This window comes from Pantherophis guttatus, chromosome 12 (genome assembly GCF_059756535.1).
Source record: "Pantherophis guttatus breed Tessera chromosome 12, ASM5975653v1, whole genome shotgun sequence".
Taxonomy (NCBI): Eukaryota; Metazoa; Chordata; class Lepidosauria; order Squamata; family Colubridae; genus Pantherophis; species Pantherophis guttatus.
In genome coordinates, this window is record NC_142074.1 from 23,095,339 (window position 1) to 23,112,882 (window position 17,544).

The 17,544-nt window shown below is 41.9% G+C and overlaps 1 protein-coding gene across 1 annotated transcript in view; it reads right to left on the bottom strand.

Moving 5' to 3' along the window:
* Positions 1-17,544, bottom strand: part of AFF2 (ALF transcription elongation factor 2) — a 287,858-nt gene that overhangs the window by 117,854 nt on the left and 152,460 nt on the right. The window lies entirely within an intron of this gene.

Consider the following 17,544-nt stretch of genomic DNA (forward strand, 5'->3'; position numbering starts at 1 on the left):
ACCCAGAAAACTTACTCTGAGCTCTATTTAAGAAAGAAAGAAAACTGTCTTTCGAACGTTAGGTCTGAAATCCATCTACATTTGTGCCAAATATAGCTAAAGACATACCCGTGGGAGCTTTAAAGATTTATTTTTTAAAAAATAAATTGGGCAAAGAATCTTCTTTCGGTCTCTTTTTTTTTGGCCAAGGATTTACGACAACTGGAAAAAACTGGGGCAGAATTTAGCACAATTTGCAAATTTGGGTCAGAAAGAAACTTCAGGCTTTGTGAAACGGGAAGAGACTGAATCCAACATAAGAATCCATAGAAGTTAGACACCTTGGACAATTTGCTTTTAAAAAGTGTGTTTCTGAAACATGGATAGTAATCCAGATTTATGATGGGACAATTCTATTCTTTCCCCCCACTGATAAACTCTTGTTTAGACTCAGAATAGATGTACCTACTAAATTTGGCCAATTTTGGCAGATGGGAATTTCGCTCATCTGCTTTTCATAATCCTTTTCCAAGATTGGTAGGTCTTGTTGTTGTTTTTTAATAGTTGAAAGAAATTTAGAAGTTTTGGTAAACGATTCTGGGGGAGAAAGGGCAATTGATGGAATTTTTGTGAATGGACCAATGTAATTTCCAACATTTCAAATTAGAATTTAATCAATGGAAGCTGGGGTAAAACAATAAAATGAAGTCCTTTGTGCTATAATGTGTAACTTAAAAAGCCACCAAATGCAAACCCCTTTATTGATTGATTACCCTTGGGCCATATCAAAGTGCAAAGTTCCAGAAACAAATGATTACTAAAATTTGATAAAAGCAAATTTAAAATGGAATTGGATAACATACAATTTAAAATGAAATTGGAATAAAATAAGATTTAAAATAAAATTGGAATAAAGTACGATTTAAAATAAAATTGGAATAAAGTACGATTTAAAATAAAATTGAAATAAATACCATAATGTAAGATATAGATAAAATATGATAAAATTATATTTCGGTATCATCCCTACATTCTACCCCAATCGGTCCCACCTATGCAGATCTCAACCGTACCATTTTGCTTAAGTACCTTGTGCTGTGTTCAATGTTATTTTCAGATTTTGGCCGCACATAAGGTAAGTTGTTTTGATATGGGGATACCAATGGACACAAGCCCTGAATTTTTACAACGACCCCTTGAACCACTTTAACTTTACTTGTTGAAAGTTGCCAGCAGATCAGTGGTCGGTTGCTACCAGTTTGCCCCAGTTCGGGCGAATCGGTAGTGACGGCAGCGGGAAGCTCCGCCCACTGGACGTCATCAAATACGCTCTGCGCGAGCGAACCGGTAGCAAAGGTAAGTGAAACCTACCTCTGCGGCAGATCTGTTCAAAGCTGAGATTTCTGACCTTCCAAGATTTGAAACTCTTTATATCTGTGGTGTTTTTTCACCCCAGACTCCTTAATTGCAAAAAAGAAAAAAAAAAAGGCAAAGAGGACCAACACAGATTCTGACATAACTGTCTCTCCCGTTGATTTTGAAATCGCAGCAATGAAAGGCTAACTCTGACAGCGTGTGGTCCAAGTTAAAACGAAAACTTTAATGACAGCAGCATGGAAAATCAAAGCAGGTGACGTACGCTCAACTTTGGAAAAATCAAAATATCCCAACAGAGGAGGTTATTATAAAAAAATTTTTTAGAATGTGCGGAAGCAGATATGCTAACTAAAAAATTAAAGGATAGAGAGCAAACACAAGTAGGTTTAGCTTGGGAAATTTTTTATAAATGGTTAGAAAAGAGGAAACTATAACCCACATTAGATGAGGAATGGTATCTATTGAGAAACTTATACTATATAAGATAAGTGAGGTCGGATAGACCTAATTGATGTATTAAGGTATATAAGATGTTCTGTCTTCTCCGGATTATAATATAGAGTTATAGTACCGAATATTTGTTTATTAAGGTACTATTATTATTATTATTATTATTATTATTATTATTATTATTATTATTATTATTATTATTATTATTATTATTATTATTTTAATTTGTATACCGCCCTACTCCCGAAGGACTCAGGGCGGTGAACAGCCAGATAAAACACATATAATACAAATGTTAAAAAGCATTAAAATACAATTAAATAATTTGGCCCGAAAAACGAAATTTAAAACACCCCAAATTCTTAAGACAAATTTAAAATTTAAATTTTTTTAAAAGTTTAAAAGAGAGGTTAGGCCAGGCCGGCCTGCTGAAAAAGAAATGTTTTGATGGCACGGCGAAAAGCGCGCAGACATAGACTACATAGAAGTATGCTTGTTTATTGTTGTATTGTTCTTTGTGTGTCATTTTACGTTGTGTTGTCTTTTCTTTTTAACCGAAAATGTAAATAAAGATTATTATTTAAAAAAAAAAGAAAAGAAAATCAAAGCAGGTGCACGCACAGACCCAGACAGGCAGACAGACAGAGAGACAGACAGAGAGACAGCCTCATAAGCATTCAGGCATAGACAACCAAAACAAAACAAAACACACCCAACCTCTGAAATTGCCGGTGGAAGACCGAAACGGCTCAGTTTCTTATTAATGAGTCGTTCTGCTGAGCGAGTTGCGTTCGTAAATCCCTAATGAGGATTTTAAACACATTAAAACTTCTTAATGCAAAGTGTTTGCTTTTTTGTTTTCATCCAATAACAAGCCAATAATTCTATGCCTCTAAATGACACTATTAACTGTCAGGGTATGCTTTATTTGACAATCACTTCATTCAAATACAGTAAAAAAGAAAGAAAGAAAAGAAAGAAAACCAATTAATTTGACTGTTGTGAAATGTTTCTTGATAGCTTTTACGAGGGTTTCCTTTGCCGCTCGGAGAAATGCGTACAGTAGGTCAATGGAGGTGGTTGTTTTTTTTTCTAGTTTTACTTTAGAATTCATGGCGATAAAATCTAGGCCTTTTTGTCATTTGTTACTGAAGTAATATACCCAGGAGTGGGCTGCTGGGGGTTCGCAACGGGTTCGGGAGAACCTCTAGCTAAGATTCTGTGCAGTTCGGAGAACCCCCCAAATCCCACTCCTGGCTGACCCCGCCCACCCCTCCCCTCCCCTGCCAAGAGTCCCCACGTGGCCCATTTTGGATGCAGGTAAGTGCAGGGTGTGCACGGAGGTTCGGGGAGGGCAAAAAACAGATCTCCTGGAAGTTCAGGAAGGCCGCAAATGTTTCCGGCCTCTAGAGGGCCTCTGGAGCCTGGGGAGGCTGTTTTCGCCCTCCCGGAGGCTTGAGGAAAGCCTCCGGAGTCTCGGTAGGGCAAAAAGCCCCCCTCCCTGTCAGGAGGCTGACTAGGCCACGCCCACCATGGCCACGCCCACCTAGCAACGGGGCAGAGAACCCCTTGCTAAAATTTTTGAAGCCCACCCCTGCCTTTTTGTCATTTGTTACTGAAATAATACACCCCACTCACATTAGAAAGACTGTTATTAGAACTCTTAAAAATGGATAGCTGTTGATTCAGCTGGGATTTACAAAGAAAGACAAGATACCTTTTCTATTTATTTTTTTTTGAGTGAGTGGGTTGCCCATCACGTAATGTCAATCTGAGAGGTCCAAAAATCCAACATAGCGGTGTCGTTATTAACGCTTAATATTCAGGATCCTTCCAAAATGGCTCCTTGGTTCTTCCTTAAAACAACAGCCAACAAATGAGTAGTTGGTATGATTGGAGAGAAATGTTGACCGTGAATTAATCGTCTTTCATTTCCATATCTTACTTCTTCCTTGTTTACAAAATGGTGGACTTGTTTTTTTGGACATAAAGGAGGAGCAGAACGCAGGAAGCATTTGTGCTGACTCCTTTTTTCCATACCTTCCAAATGCTGCTAATATTATCAAAGAGCACCAAAGGACATTGGGCACTCCAGAAAAAAGAGAAAGATATGCTTAATTGATCCATGCAAAACCTTATACCTAAGTCAAGCGTGATCACCTCCTCTTGTGGCATCTTGTAGAGGAGACAATGTTTTATTGCTCTGTTAATCAATTTTCTGAGACATATGAACATCCACTCTGGAGCAGAAATGGATGTGGAAGAAGGGGAGAATATCAAATTCATTTGTAGCGTGAAATTTTTTTTTGGTGATCATTCTTTAACAAATAGATCAATTGATAGATAGATCCTCTTCTTCTTCTTCTTCTTCTTCTTCTTCTTCTTCTTCTTCTTCTTCTTCTTCTTCTTCTTCTTCTTCTTCTTCCTCTTCCTCTTCCTCTTCCTCTTCCTCTTCTTCTTCTTCTTCTTCCTCCTCCTCCTCCTCCTCCTCCTCCTCCTTCTTCTTCCCCCTCCTCCTCCTCTCCTTGTCCTTCTCCTTTTTGCTCCTCCTCCTCTTCCTCTTCCTCCTCCTCCTTCCTCCTCCTTCCTCCTCTTCTTCTTCTTCTCCTCCCTCACTCCTCCTCCTCCTCTTGCTTCCACACAACTGTGACAAATCTAAGCCCAGAAAAACTTATTAGAAACCTTTCCAACTGTTGGGTTGTGCAGAATTTAGATTCTGATCATCTTAGCTTTTTTTAAGAAGGCATTTAAGTCTGCTTACCTCTGAACCCATGCAGGAACATTTTCTCCTTTCTCCTTCCCACCCCCCAATTAATTCAGATTTTATTATTATTATTTTTTAAAGATAGGGCTAACACCACCTGACACTGCTTCACTGATGACCTTTTTCATCTGTCAACGCTGGCAGCTTTTTATCCTACAAGAAGTCTGCCCGGTGCCCCCAGAGGTGTTTTACCGCACATTAATCCATTCCACCAGACGGTCACCAAAATTATCATTCATAGTTTCACTTCCTTTCTTATTTCCTGCTTAGGTATTTTCGGCTTCCCAGGGGCAGAAGGTTGAAGACTGAATTTCTTTGAACAAATTAACTAGCGCTTCCTCTAAATAGAATAGAATAACAGAATTGGATGGGACCTTAGAGGTCTTCTAGTCCAACCCCCTGCTTAGGCAGGAAACCCTACATCACTTCAGACAAATGGTGATCCAACCTCTTCTTAAAAACTTCCAGTGTTGGAACATTCACAACTTCTGGAGACAAGTTGTTCCACTGATTAATTGTTCTAATTATCAGGAAATTTCTCCTTAGTTCTAGGTTGCTTCTCTCCTTGATTAGTTTCCACCCATTGCTTCTTGTCCTGCCCTCAGGTGCTTTGTAGAATAGCTTGACTCCCTCTTCTTTGGGGCAGCCCCTGAGATATTGGAACACAGCAATCATGTCTCCCCTAGTCCTTCTTTTCATCAAACTAGACATACCCAGTTCCTGCAACCGTTCTTCATATGTTTTAGCCTCCAGTCCCCTAATCCTCTTTGTTGCTCTTCTCTGCACTCTTTCTAGAGTCTCCACATCTTTTTTACATTGTGGTGACCAAAACTGAATGCAGTATTCCAAGTGTGGCCTTACCAAGGCATTGTAAAGTGGTATTAACACTTCAAATGCTGACCATAAACATCCATTATTGTCAGAGAGATCAGCAGAAGATGGCACCCATTCATTTTCTTTCCCTTACTACTCATCCTTTTCTTGATGTTGACCTGTCGTTGGACCCCATCAAGAACTGACAACAAGAAGCATGGTTATATCTAGAGGCCAAGAATCTTGGAGGGAAATTGTGAATAGATAGATGTCCTTGGAGATGGTTCAATGTTCATTCATGCTGGCTGATATGAACCAGGCATGGTTTCTTAAGAGAGACACAGCACGGGAGCAGCATCAGTTAATGGACCTTGCAGATAACAATAGCAATAGCACTTAAGAAGTATATACCGGTTCACAGTGCTTTACAGCTCTCTCTAAGCAGTTTACAGAGTCAACCTATTGCCCCCAACAATCAGGGTCCTCATTTTACCCATCTTGGAAGGATGGAAGGCTGAGTCAACATTGAGCCTGGTGGGATTTGAACTGCCAAATTGCAGGCAGCCGGCAGTCAGCAGAAGCAGCCTGCAGTACTGCACTCTAACCACTGCGCCATCAAGGCTCTAGGGTCACAAAAGAGCCAGCTTGGTCTAGTGGTTAAGACACCAGGCTAGAAAGTGGGAGATGATGAGTTCTAGTCCCACATTAGGCATGAAAGCTAGTTGGAAGAACCTGAGCCAATCACCAGGAGACAGTGAGTTTTAGTTCTGTTTTAGGTACAAAACTCGGCTGAGTGATTGTGGGCCAATCACCAGGAAACTGTGTATTCTAGTCCCAATTTAGGCATGAAAGCCAGCCTAGTTATTTGGGGCCAGTTATCAGGAGATGGTGAGTTCTAGTCTAGCCTAGGGCATGAAAGCTGGTTGGGTGACTTCGGGCCAGTCATTTCGCTCTCTCGGGTAGTTCATTTGTTATGAACAGGAACAAGCTATTTCTCCTAAGATCATTGACTAATTATCTATCTATCTATCTATCTATCTATCTATCTATCTATCTATCTATCTATCTATCTATCTTATCTATCTATCATCTCTCTCTCTCTTTCTTTCATCTCTCTCTTTCTGTCTATCTAATAAAGAAATGGAGAAGCACATTTGTTACCCCAGAGAACCTGTTTACATTTCATTACTTAATTCATTGTTTAAATTCATTCAATTTAAGCAAGATCCTTTGTTCAGCTAATCACAAGACCAAAGCAACGATTACTGAAAGTGTTACTTAGCAAGAAGCTGTAACTGGGTGCATGAAGATGTCCCAAGTACCTTCAATCTCAGCCATGCTTCTTAGAAGATGCCCTTGGCCCAGTGGTGAAATCCATTTTTTTTTACTACCGGTTCTGCGGGTGTGGCTTGGTGGGCGTGATGTGGCTTGATGGGTGTGGCTTGGAGGGCATGGCAGGGAAAGGATACTGCAAAATCCCCATTCCCTTCCCACTCCTGGGGGAAGGATATTGCAAAAGCTGAGGCCAGCCAGAAGTGGTATTTGCCGGTTCTCCAAACTACTCAAAATTTCTGCTGCTGGCTCTCCAGAACCTGGATTTCACCCCAATTTGCAGTCTCTCCATATACATGTATAAAAGGCATACACCTCCAGGACACCATAACTACTTCAAGGTAACCTCCATATTGCTGTTCACAATCACTTCCCCTCCTAATCTAAAATTTTGTTAGATGGTTATTGGCAGGATACAGAGTGATGGAGGACCATTAGTCAGGACTGGTCCAAGGGATATGGAATGTTGGAAAGAAGAAATATTAGCAACAGGTGCTAGGAGATAGTTGCTAGGAAAGATGGAATGTAATTAATGAGGAAAAGAGGTGCGTTATCTCGGCAGAAGCTGAATCATCATCTCAGCTACAAGAAAGGATCAAATGGTTGATTGTCTGTCATGAGATGCCCCAGTAGGTGAACTTGGCATGTACAAACTTTGTCACAGCAAGCCGTTCCAGCAAAGCACTAAATCCCATCATTTCAAAAGTTGGGCTCACCCAACCGCTGAATTGAAGGTCAACCAAGAGGCAAAAGAGACAATATTTTTGTTATAAAGGTTTAAAGGAAAAGTCATGTTTGAAGCTTCATTTTCTTATTCTTAGATCTAAACCCTTGTTCACTAAGCATTTTTCTTAGCTCTTCGTTCCTGTCGATTTTTAGGTGGCCACTTTTTGATTGAAGATGAACACACCCTCATTGGTGTGTGGATATCTGTACAACACGCCCAAATCTGCTCATGGAGCTTTTTCAGATGATGGAGGAAGAAAATGAATTAAATATCTTTTTTTTTATATGACTTTTGAATCTGATTAGATTTATCATCCTCTGGAACCCTGAATCCTGCACCTCAAAAATTGGCAATGGTGGACAATCAATTACGCACTGATACTTTAATATTAATTTAAAGAGAGGTGTGTCTTGACTTCCTCATATTTGAAGAGTTAAACATTTCTCTTCCATTTTCTGCAATCTCCACAGAGGTTGATAAAATAGGAAGAATTTTGCTTTCTTTCATACATCCTGTTTGCCTGTGGATTCGTTTCTTTCATCTATCCAACAGGAGACATCTATCCAACAGGTGAATACGTGAAAGCCAGTTTGGTACAGTGGTTAATTCACCAGGGTAGAAAGTGGGAGATTGTGAATTCTAGTTCCATCTTGGGAGCGAAAGCCAGCTGAATGACTTTTGGGCCAATCACCTGGAGATGGTAAACTCTAGTCTTGCCTTAGGCATGAAAGATGACGGGGTGACTTTGGCCCAATCACTAGGAGAGTGGGAGTTCTAGTCCTGCCTTAGATGTGAAAGATGCTAGGTGACTTTGGCCCAAGCACCAGGAGTTGGTGAGTTCTAGTCCTGCCTTAGGCATGAAAGCAGTCTGGGTGAATTTGGGCCAACCACCAGGAGACTGGGAGTTCTAGTCCCGCCTTAGACATGAAAGCTGGTTGGGTTACTTTAGGCCAATCACCAGGAGGCAGGAAAGCCAACTAGGTGACTTTGGGACAGTCCTTCCCTCTCAGCTCAACCTGCCTCATCAGGGTTCTTGTTGTTTTGGGGGAAATGGAAGGAGGAAAGTGCATTGGATACGCTCACCACCTGGAGTTATTTGTAAACCTAGTCATTGTCGAACAAACCAATCAAACATCTACCCAAATGTTGACTGTGGTCTACATCATGGACTTTGCGTTGATAGGACCCAACTCGTTTATTTCGTTCAATGCGGGCAGCATCCCCCAGTCCTTCCGAAGAAAATGGTACCCGAAGAGCCCATTCAAAAGCTAGAGCTGCAAACAAGAATTCCTTCCAGCTCCGTTTTCCTAGGTAATCACCGAATTTTTTTCGGGTGGTCTGGAAAAGGAGCCAGCTCCCCCCCTTTTTTTTTTTTTGCCAAGCACTGCAGCAATCGGCCGTAGCCTTTGAATCTGCTGCAGGAAGCTTCGGCAAACAGCCGGGAGATGAAACAAAGAAACGCCTAATTGCCATGCAGAGCACAGCAACTCTCAGATGTGATGAGAAACGTGACCAGTCTGGATGAGATTTCCAAATATGACCAGCCAAGCATCACAGAGAAAGAAGGTCCAGTCGAAGCGAATGGCAGCCAGAAAGAAAAGGGGGCCGTGGCTCTCTCTTGCTTCCACGGAGTGACTTTCATTTTGGAGCCTAGTGAAAAATACAAATAGATTCCTCTCTCTCTCTCTCTCTCTCTCTCTCTCTGTGTGTGTGTGTGTGTGCGTGTACGCGTGTATGCTTGCACGGGTGGGTTAATTCACCAAAGACTTGTGGATGAGGGGTTGTTGAAAAAGAAAGAAAGAAAGAAAGAAAGAAAGAAGAGGGAGGGAGGGAGGGAGAGAAAGAAGAGAGAGAGAAAGAAAGAAGAGAGAAAGAAAGAAGAAAGAGACAGAACGAAAGAAACAAAGAAGAGGGAGAAAGAAAAGAAGAAAGAGAGAGAAAGAAGAGAGACAGAGAGAAAAAAAGAAGAGAGAGAGAGAAAGAAAGTAGAGAGAAAGAAAGAAGAAAGAGAAAGAAAGAAAGGAGAGAGAAAGAAAGAAGAGGGAGAGATAGAAAGAAAGAAGAGAAAGAGAGAAAGAAGAGAGAGAGAGAGAAAGAAAGAAGAGAGAGAAAGAAGAGAGAGAGAGAAAGAAGAGAAAGATGAAGAGAGAGAAAGAAGTCCTTCCTTCCTTCCTTCCTTCCTTCCTTCCTTCCTTCCTTCCTTCCTTCCTCCCTATTCCCTCCCCCTTTACCTTCCTTCCTTCCTCTCCTTCCTCCTCCCTCTACTCTTCCCCTTTATCTTCCTTCCTTCCTTCCTCCCTCCCTCCTTCCTCCCTTCCTATTCCCTCCCCCTTCCTTCCTTCCTTCCTTCCTTCCTTCCTTCCTTCCTTCCTTCCTTCTTATCCCACCTGGGAGGAATCCGCTTGCAATGAAGAACAAAGAGAAGCAGGGCCGTTGAGACCCCGGGGACACCCAGTTGGAGCCTTGGGAGAGCCCTTTGTCAAGCGCAGCTTGGGGTGGGTGGCGGAGAATAAGCCCGACTTGAATGGAACGTGTGATGTGAAGGAATAAAAAAAGAAAGTGCCCTGAATAGATTTTTACCACCGTGAACTTGAAAAGAGAAACAAACTGAAATCAATAATGAACTTCTTGATCCTACTTACAGCACTTACAAGAGCTTAGATATTTTTGTCTGAAGGATGAAAGTTACTCATCAAAGTTAGATAATGCGATCAGTCTACTAGTCTCTCTCTCCCCCCTCTCTTTCTCTCTCTTTCTCACACACACACACACTTTTTCTCTCTCTTTCCTTCTCTCTTTCTCTCCCACTCTTTCTTTCTCACTGTCATTCCTTTTCCTTATTTCTCCCTCATTCTTTTTCTCTCTCTCTTGGTCTCTCTCTCTCTCTCTCTCTCTCCCTTTCTCACTCTTTCTCTCTCACTCTCTTTGTCTCTCTTTCCTTCTCTCTCACTCTTTTTCTGTCGCTCTCATTCTTTCTCTCTATTTCTCCCTTGCTTTTCCTTTCTTCGTCTCTTTTTTCTTTCCTCCTTTCTTTCTCGCTCTTATTTTCTTTTTCTCTCTTCTCTCCATTTCTCCCTCACTCTTTTTCTCTCTTTCACGTCTCTCTTTCTTTCTTTTTCTTTTTCTCTCATCTCTCACTCTCTTGCTCTTGCTCTTTCTCACCCTGTTTCTTTCTCTCTATTTCCCCCTCGCCTTTTCCTTTATTTCTGTCTCTGTTTCTCCCCTCCTATCTCTTTCTCGCTTTTTTTCTTTCTCTCTCTTTTCCTCTCTTTACTTCTCTCCCTTTCTCTCTCTCTCTCTCTCTCTCTCTCTCTCTCTCTCTCTCTCTCTCTCTCTCCTGGTGAAAGTATCAAGATGTTACTGGAATGCTTCTCAGTTGGCTCTCATTTCCACACCATTTTGCATACATTTTATTCCAAATATGCCTGATTTGGAATACATACACACTATTGGCAGATTCTGACACCCTCCCTTCGTCTCTCTCTCTCTCTCTCTCTAGCTGCCTTCTCTATTGTCAAGAGCCAAACATGCCTCGGGGCGAAGATTTAGAGAATCTGCCATGTGGGGCTTTATCTCCTTCTCCAAGTTGAGAGGCCAAACACTTCATGTGCAAACACACTTTATCAGCGTAGTCAAAAGGACAAAATTATCCCTGCCAAACACTATTGTTCTTAATTGCCACAATACTGAAGAATTTTCTTTGCGACATCTATTTTATCCCTTTTCCTTTATTCATATTTAAGGAAAGCTTCTTGTCCTTCTGATTCCAGGTTGCTACATGACAGAGCTTTTTGAGGGGCTGCCACAAAGAAGAGGGGGCCAAGATATTCTCCAAAGCACCTGAGGGCAGGAGAAGAAGAAACAGATGGAAACTCATCAAGGAGAGAAACAACCTAGAACTGTTCTGACCTAGACTTCCTTTAAAAGCAGGAAGCAGAGTCTTGGTCTCAGCAAAACCTCTTTTACTTACACGACTGTGAATTCCTTTCATTCACAGTCAGCAAGGCCTGTCCAAACAGTCTTTCAAAGGAATATTTATCAACACAGACCTTATCTCGCTTGGCAAGCTGCCATGTAACTACTTTTCAGTGTAAGGCAAAACTTGGCACAGAGTCTCTCAGAGTCACAGAACGAACAAATTGTTTCCTGCAAAAACCCACTCCCTGTTTGCTCCTCTTTTTTTTCCTATGGGAGGGGCCAATCACCTCCAAGTTGTGGCTTTACTCCCAAGTCGACCCTGCTTTCTTAGTTGTTCTTGTCTTCTGGCAGCTCTGCTCATGTGCACAGTGGGAACAGGCTCCAGCTGTTCCTCTGCCTCACTGCTGTCTAACTCCCTCTCTGCCTCTGACGCAGAGCCCTCGTCTGAGCTTTCCCCAGCCCCCAGGACTGGCCCAAGTTCCTCCCCAACCTCCTCACTGTCCAACTCTGTTGCCAGCTCTGCTGACTGCCAACGGGCCACAACAAGAACTAAGGAGAAATTTCCTGACAGTGAGAACAATTAATCAGTGGAACAACTTGCCTCCAGAAGTTATGGATGCTGCATCACTGGAGGCTTTTAAAAAGAGCCTGTCTTTTAAAAAGAGTATGTCTCGAATGTATAGGGTCTCCTGATTGAGCAAGGGTTGGATAGAAGACCTCCAAGAAGACCCTGCCAACTCTGTTATTCTGTTAAGCATTTATTTGATTTCCACTATTTCCACAAATCTGGGGATGTTTCAACCTCAATTTTACCTCAATCATGGGATCTGAGAACTTTACACGATCTTTGATTGGGGACACAGGATGGCATGATCCTTGATTGGCTGAGTTAGCAGACCCCAGATGATAAATAAAGAAGCAGTTACAGGGTAGGTAGTTGTGGAACCGAATCCAGGAACCACCAGAAATTAACATCACACTAAGTCACAAACATACAGTATTTAGAGAAAAAAAAGTATGGTACCAATGTTTTAGGAACTATGCTAATACCGACACCGTGTTATTTTCAGTCTAAAAATTAAAACAAGATCCAATTTAGATAGTACAGTCCAACCAATGAGTCAACCAACCAATTAACCCACCAACTAACCAACAAACCAACCAATTGACCAACCCAACCCAACCCAACCCAATCTAACCAACCAAACCAATCAACCAACCAACCAACCAATCTCATGTTAAATCATCACTTGCGAAATAACAGTCATTAGAGGTGACTTTTTAAAACAGTTGCTTGTACTGAAATGTGTCTTTACTTTCTCTTGCAACCAAATCAGTTATTTTCTGGGCTAACCATTGGAACCAAACTCATTCCAACAGGCCAGAAGTTAAGATAAAGTTGAGAGAGAATGAGATGGGGCATATATATATATATATATATTCATTTTCATTACATCTTCCCATGTGATAAACGTAGATTGCACCCTGGAGTTAGGGTCACTTTTAATGATTCCACTTTATTTAAGACTGAAAACATTAATTCCCTAACCTTTGTCTTCCTTTCAAAGATAGATAAGATGAAAGATGAATTCTTGAACGCCTCGGAAATGATCGCAGATGGACTGGAGCGGGGTGGAGGGGCACTTTTCTCCCTGACAGGAATATCTAAGAAAACTATTATTTTGGAAACTGATTGCAATATTGGAAACACTGGAAAAAATTACCTAACCTGTTGGAATGGATTTCTTGACCCATGCACAGCTATATTAAAAGTATAATTTATTGCAATCCAACCATATTAGCATCAATTAGACAAGCTAAATTAAAGGGCACGTCACTAATAAATTTTACGCTAAACATGTTCCTTATACTAAACTAGTTTTTTAAAAAATGTTTAATAGAAATAGGACTTCAAAATAGTGCGGAAATTCTACAGACAATGTAGAAATATCCTGAAACTTAGATGCAAAGGAAGTCCTGTGTATCACGGAAATATTAAAACCTTGGTCCAATACGGGTTGAAATAGCAATCCATATTCGGTTCTTAAGCTAATATCTCCGTGGATTCCTCCAGTTAAAAATCGGAGATCCCTGCAAATCTCACAAAAAGAGCATAAACACTAGTGCGCAACTCTAAGGAGTCCCTGCATTTTTTTTTTCCCCTGGATCCTGGAGCTGTCCAAAGCATCCTTTTTTACTTTTCTGGTCTTTGATCGTAAAAGAACTCCAAAGTTAAAGGAAACACCAAGATTTTTTAAAAGCTCATCAATACAGCAGTAAAAGCAGCTAGAAATGTTATACATCAGTGCAAAAAAAAAAAAGTAACAGTACTGAGCATGATCAATAGATAGCAGAATAACAGAATAATAACAAGAGAATAACAGAGTTGGAAGGGACCTTAGAGGTCTTCTAGTCCAACCCCTTACTCAAGTAGGAAACTCTATACCATTTCAGATAAATAGTGGATCAATCACTTCTTAAAAACTTCCAGTGTTGGAGCATTCCCAACTTCAGGAGGCAAGTTGTTCCACTGATGAATTGTTCTAACTGTCAGGAAATTTCTCCTTAGTTCTAAGTTGCTTCTCTCCTTGATTAGTTTCCACCCATTGCTTCTTATCCTGCCTTCTGGTGCTTTGGAGAATAGGTGGACTCCTTCTTCTTTGTGGCAGCCCCTCAAATATTGGAAGACTGCTATCATGTCACCCCTAGTCCTTCTTTTCATTAAACTAGTTCAGAGGTCAGCAACCTGCGGCTCTGGAGCCGCATTGTGGCTCTTTCACCCCTCTGCTGCGGCTCCCTGTCACTCAAAATATGCGTCACAACCGCCAATGTGTGACACCTGCTGGCACGCGATTTATTGAGCTTTTCAACCCCCAGTAGGCCAACCATGGATAAATCCAAGTAAAAAAAAGTTTCAGAAGAAAACAGAACGTTTAATCCAACTACATATGCTTGTTTTGTGGCTGTTCAAGAAATAGTCAGGCACAGGAAGGGTTTTGTGGCTCCCGGTGTTTTCTTTTCTGCGGGAAACGGGTCCAAATGGCTCTTTGAGTGTTTAGGGGTCAGCCGACCCCTGAACTAGACATACGCAATTCCTGCAACCGTTCTTCATATGTTTTAGCCTCCAGTCCAGGGGTGAAATGCTCCCGGTTCAGACCGGATCGGGCAATCCGGTAGCGATTGTGGCAGGTGGTTCGGAGAACCGGTAGCGATGGCAGTGCGAGGTTCCGCCCATCCGCCTGAGTGTCGTTACTTCCTGCTTTAAAAAGGTAAAAAAAAAAAAGGCTCTGAAGGTCGCGAGGCACAGCTGTGATTGTCAGAGCCTTCTTTTAACCTTTTAAAAGCATTTTTTACAACCTATTCGCCCGAATAGTTTGTAAAAAAAATGCTTTAAAAAAGTAAAAAAAAAAAAAGTTGGCCACGCCCACCCAGTCACATTACTCCACCACCGCCACTAAGCCACGCCCACAGAACCGGTAGTAACGAATTTTACATTTCACACTGCTCCAGTCCCCTAATCATCTTCGTTGCTCTTCTCTGCACTCTTTCTTGGGTCTCACCATATATATATATTTTTTCAGACTGACGGGGTCTCAGGTGTGAGGGAGGCAGGCATTCTGCAGAGATAGGAACATGTAGCTTCTTCCCCATTTGTTTTCCAGCTGAAACCCATCCAGCAATTTTGGACCTCAGAATTTAACATCTTAACTTTGTGCCATCGACCCAGTTTTGACCTGTCCTGCATCTTCCTATGTGCCTCAGCTACTTGGCCTGAGATCAGAAGAATTATGGTTGCTGGCATCCATCCATGGACAGATGGAGTTCCATCTTCCAAACTCAAGGTGCTTTGAGAGTTCACTGCAAACGGTTGTTTATTGCAGCTCCCTGAAGCTACCCAAGGTGTAAAATAGGCAAGTTACTAATTAGTGGCCTGCATTTACAGAAGGATCCCACCCCCTGAAGCCCCCCACAGACCCCTGAGCTTCTATCTGAGAAAAACCCAAAGCCACAAGTGATAACCGTTTTATTTTTGTTGTCTGGAAAAAAAGGAAGAAAGCAAAAATAATAATAATAATAATACCTCTCCGTCAGTTTGGTTCATTAACCTATAACTGCACAAAAGCAAGAGTCAATTACATTGCCACATCCGATGTGTGTAAAGATAATTACCCTGCAAAGATGATGTAAGGGTGTCCATAAAGGCAGTGAAATGTGACCTATTAAATCAAGCTTGAGCTTATTATGGGTCAAAAAACTCATTTATGGGGCCAAGAACCTCATGGCTCTACGTAATCTACCCTGAATTCCTGGGGCATTTTTTTTGTCCCTCCTTCCACAATAAACTTAAAATCTCCCTTTTCCTTTATTTCATGGCTCTGCTTAACTCATGAAGATGCACGTTTTAACTCGTTCTTTTCTCGTGGTCTTCTACGACAGGGGTCTCCAACCTTGGCAACTTTAATACTTGTGGACTTCAACTCCCAGAATTCCTCAGCCAGCGAACTCTGGGAGTTGAAGTCAGGAAGGTTGACTCAGCCTTCCATCCTTTCTAAGGTAGGTTAAATGAGGACCCAGATTGTGGGGGCAATAAGCTGACTTTGTATAAATATACAAAAGTATGAAGGCTATTGCTTAACGCACTGTAAGCCGCCCTGAGTCTTCGGAGAAGGGCGGCATATAAATCAAATTAAAAAAAAAAAAAAAAGTCCACAAGTCTTAAAGTTGCTAAGGTTGGAGACCCCTGTTCTACGACGTATTTCAGGATGGCTCAGTTGCCCTCAAGAGCAGTTGGGGATCCAGATGAACAGCAAGGGTGAAATCCAGCAGGTTCTGACAGGTTCTGGAGAACCGGTAGCGGAAATTTTGAGTAGTTCGGAGAACTGGCAAATGCCACTTCTGGCTCGCCCTAGAGTGGGGTGGGAATGGGGATTTTGCAATATCCTTTCTCTAGGAGAGGGGAGGGAATGGGGATTTTGAAGTATCCTTCCCCTGGAGTGGGGAGGGAATGGGGATTTTGCAATATCCTTTCTCTAGGAGTGGGGAGGGAATGGGGATTTTGAAGTATCCTTCCCCTAGAGTGGGGTGGGAATGGGGATTTTGCAATATCCTTTCTCTAGGAGTGGGGTGGGAATGGGGATTTTGCAATATCCTTCCCCTAGAGTGGGGTGGGAATGGGGATTTTGCAATATCCTTTCTCTAGGAGTGGGGAGGGAATGGGGATTTTGAAGTATCCTTCCCCTGGAGTGGGGAGGGAATGGGGATTTTGCAATATCCTTTCTCTAGGAGTGGGGAGGGAATGGGGATTTTGAAGTATCCTTCCCCTGGAGTGGGGAGGGAATGGGGATTTTGCAATATCCTTTCTCTAGGAGTGGGGAGGGAATGGGGATTTTGAAGTATCCTTCCCCTAGAGTGGGGTGGGAATGGGGATTTTGCAATATCCTTTCTCTAGGAGAGGGGAGGGAATGGGGATTTTGAAGTATCCTTCCCCTGCCACGCCCAAACCATGCCCACCAAGCCACGCCCACAGAATGGTAGTAAAGAAAAAATGTATTTCACCAGTGATGAACAGAAGAACAAAAGAATGGCGTTATTGGAAGGGACCTTGAAGGTCTTCTGTTAGCTCCGGCTGTGGCCATCAAAAGGGCACCCCAGAGGACAGACATCCTCAACCTCTCCTCCTCATACTAAAAATTAAAAGAAAGAGCTACCGTTTAAAAAATAGACTGAAATCTCGTGGAATTTTACCTGAAACCTCATGAGGTTTCAATGGTCTTATGCAAGAGTTCAGAATACTGCACAGGGACGTTGCTTGCAAATTTGTAGCAATCTTTGGAGCATTGTGTAGGTTTGTGGTCTACTCTGGTTCTGGAACCATAACTCTGGAATCAAGTCTTCGTCACTGTGAAAGCTTAACGGCTTCCAAAGAAACCTAAAGACTCTCTATTTGACCAGAGGGTGGTGTAGAGGCAGGTTAATTTATCCTACTCTTATTAAGATGGATAGTTTTCAGGGTAATATTTGTGGTTAACTGTAGATATTTTTGCAATATTGATGAAATGTATTTCCTTCCTTCCTTTCCTCCCCTTTTTCCCTTCCTCCTTTCCTTTCCTTTCCTTCCCTTTTCCCTTCCTTCCTTCCCTTCCTCTTTTCCCTTCCTCCTTTCCTTTCCTCCCCCTTTTCCCTT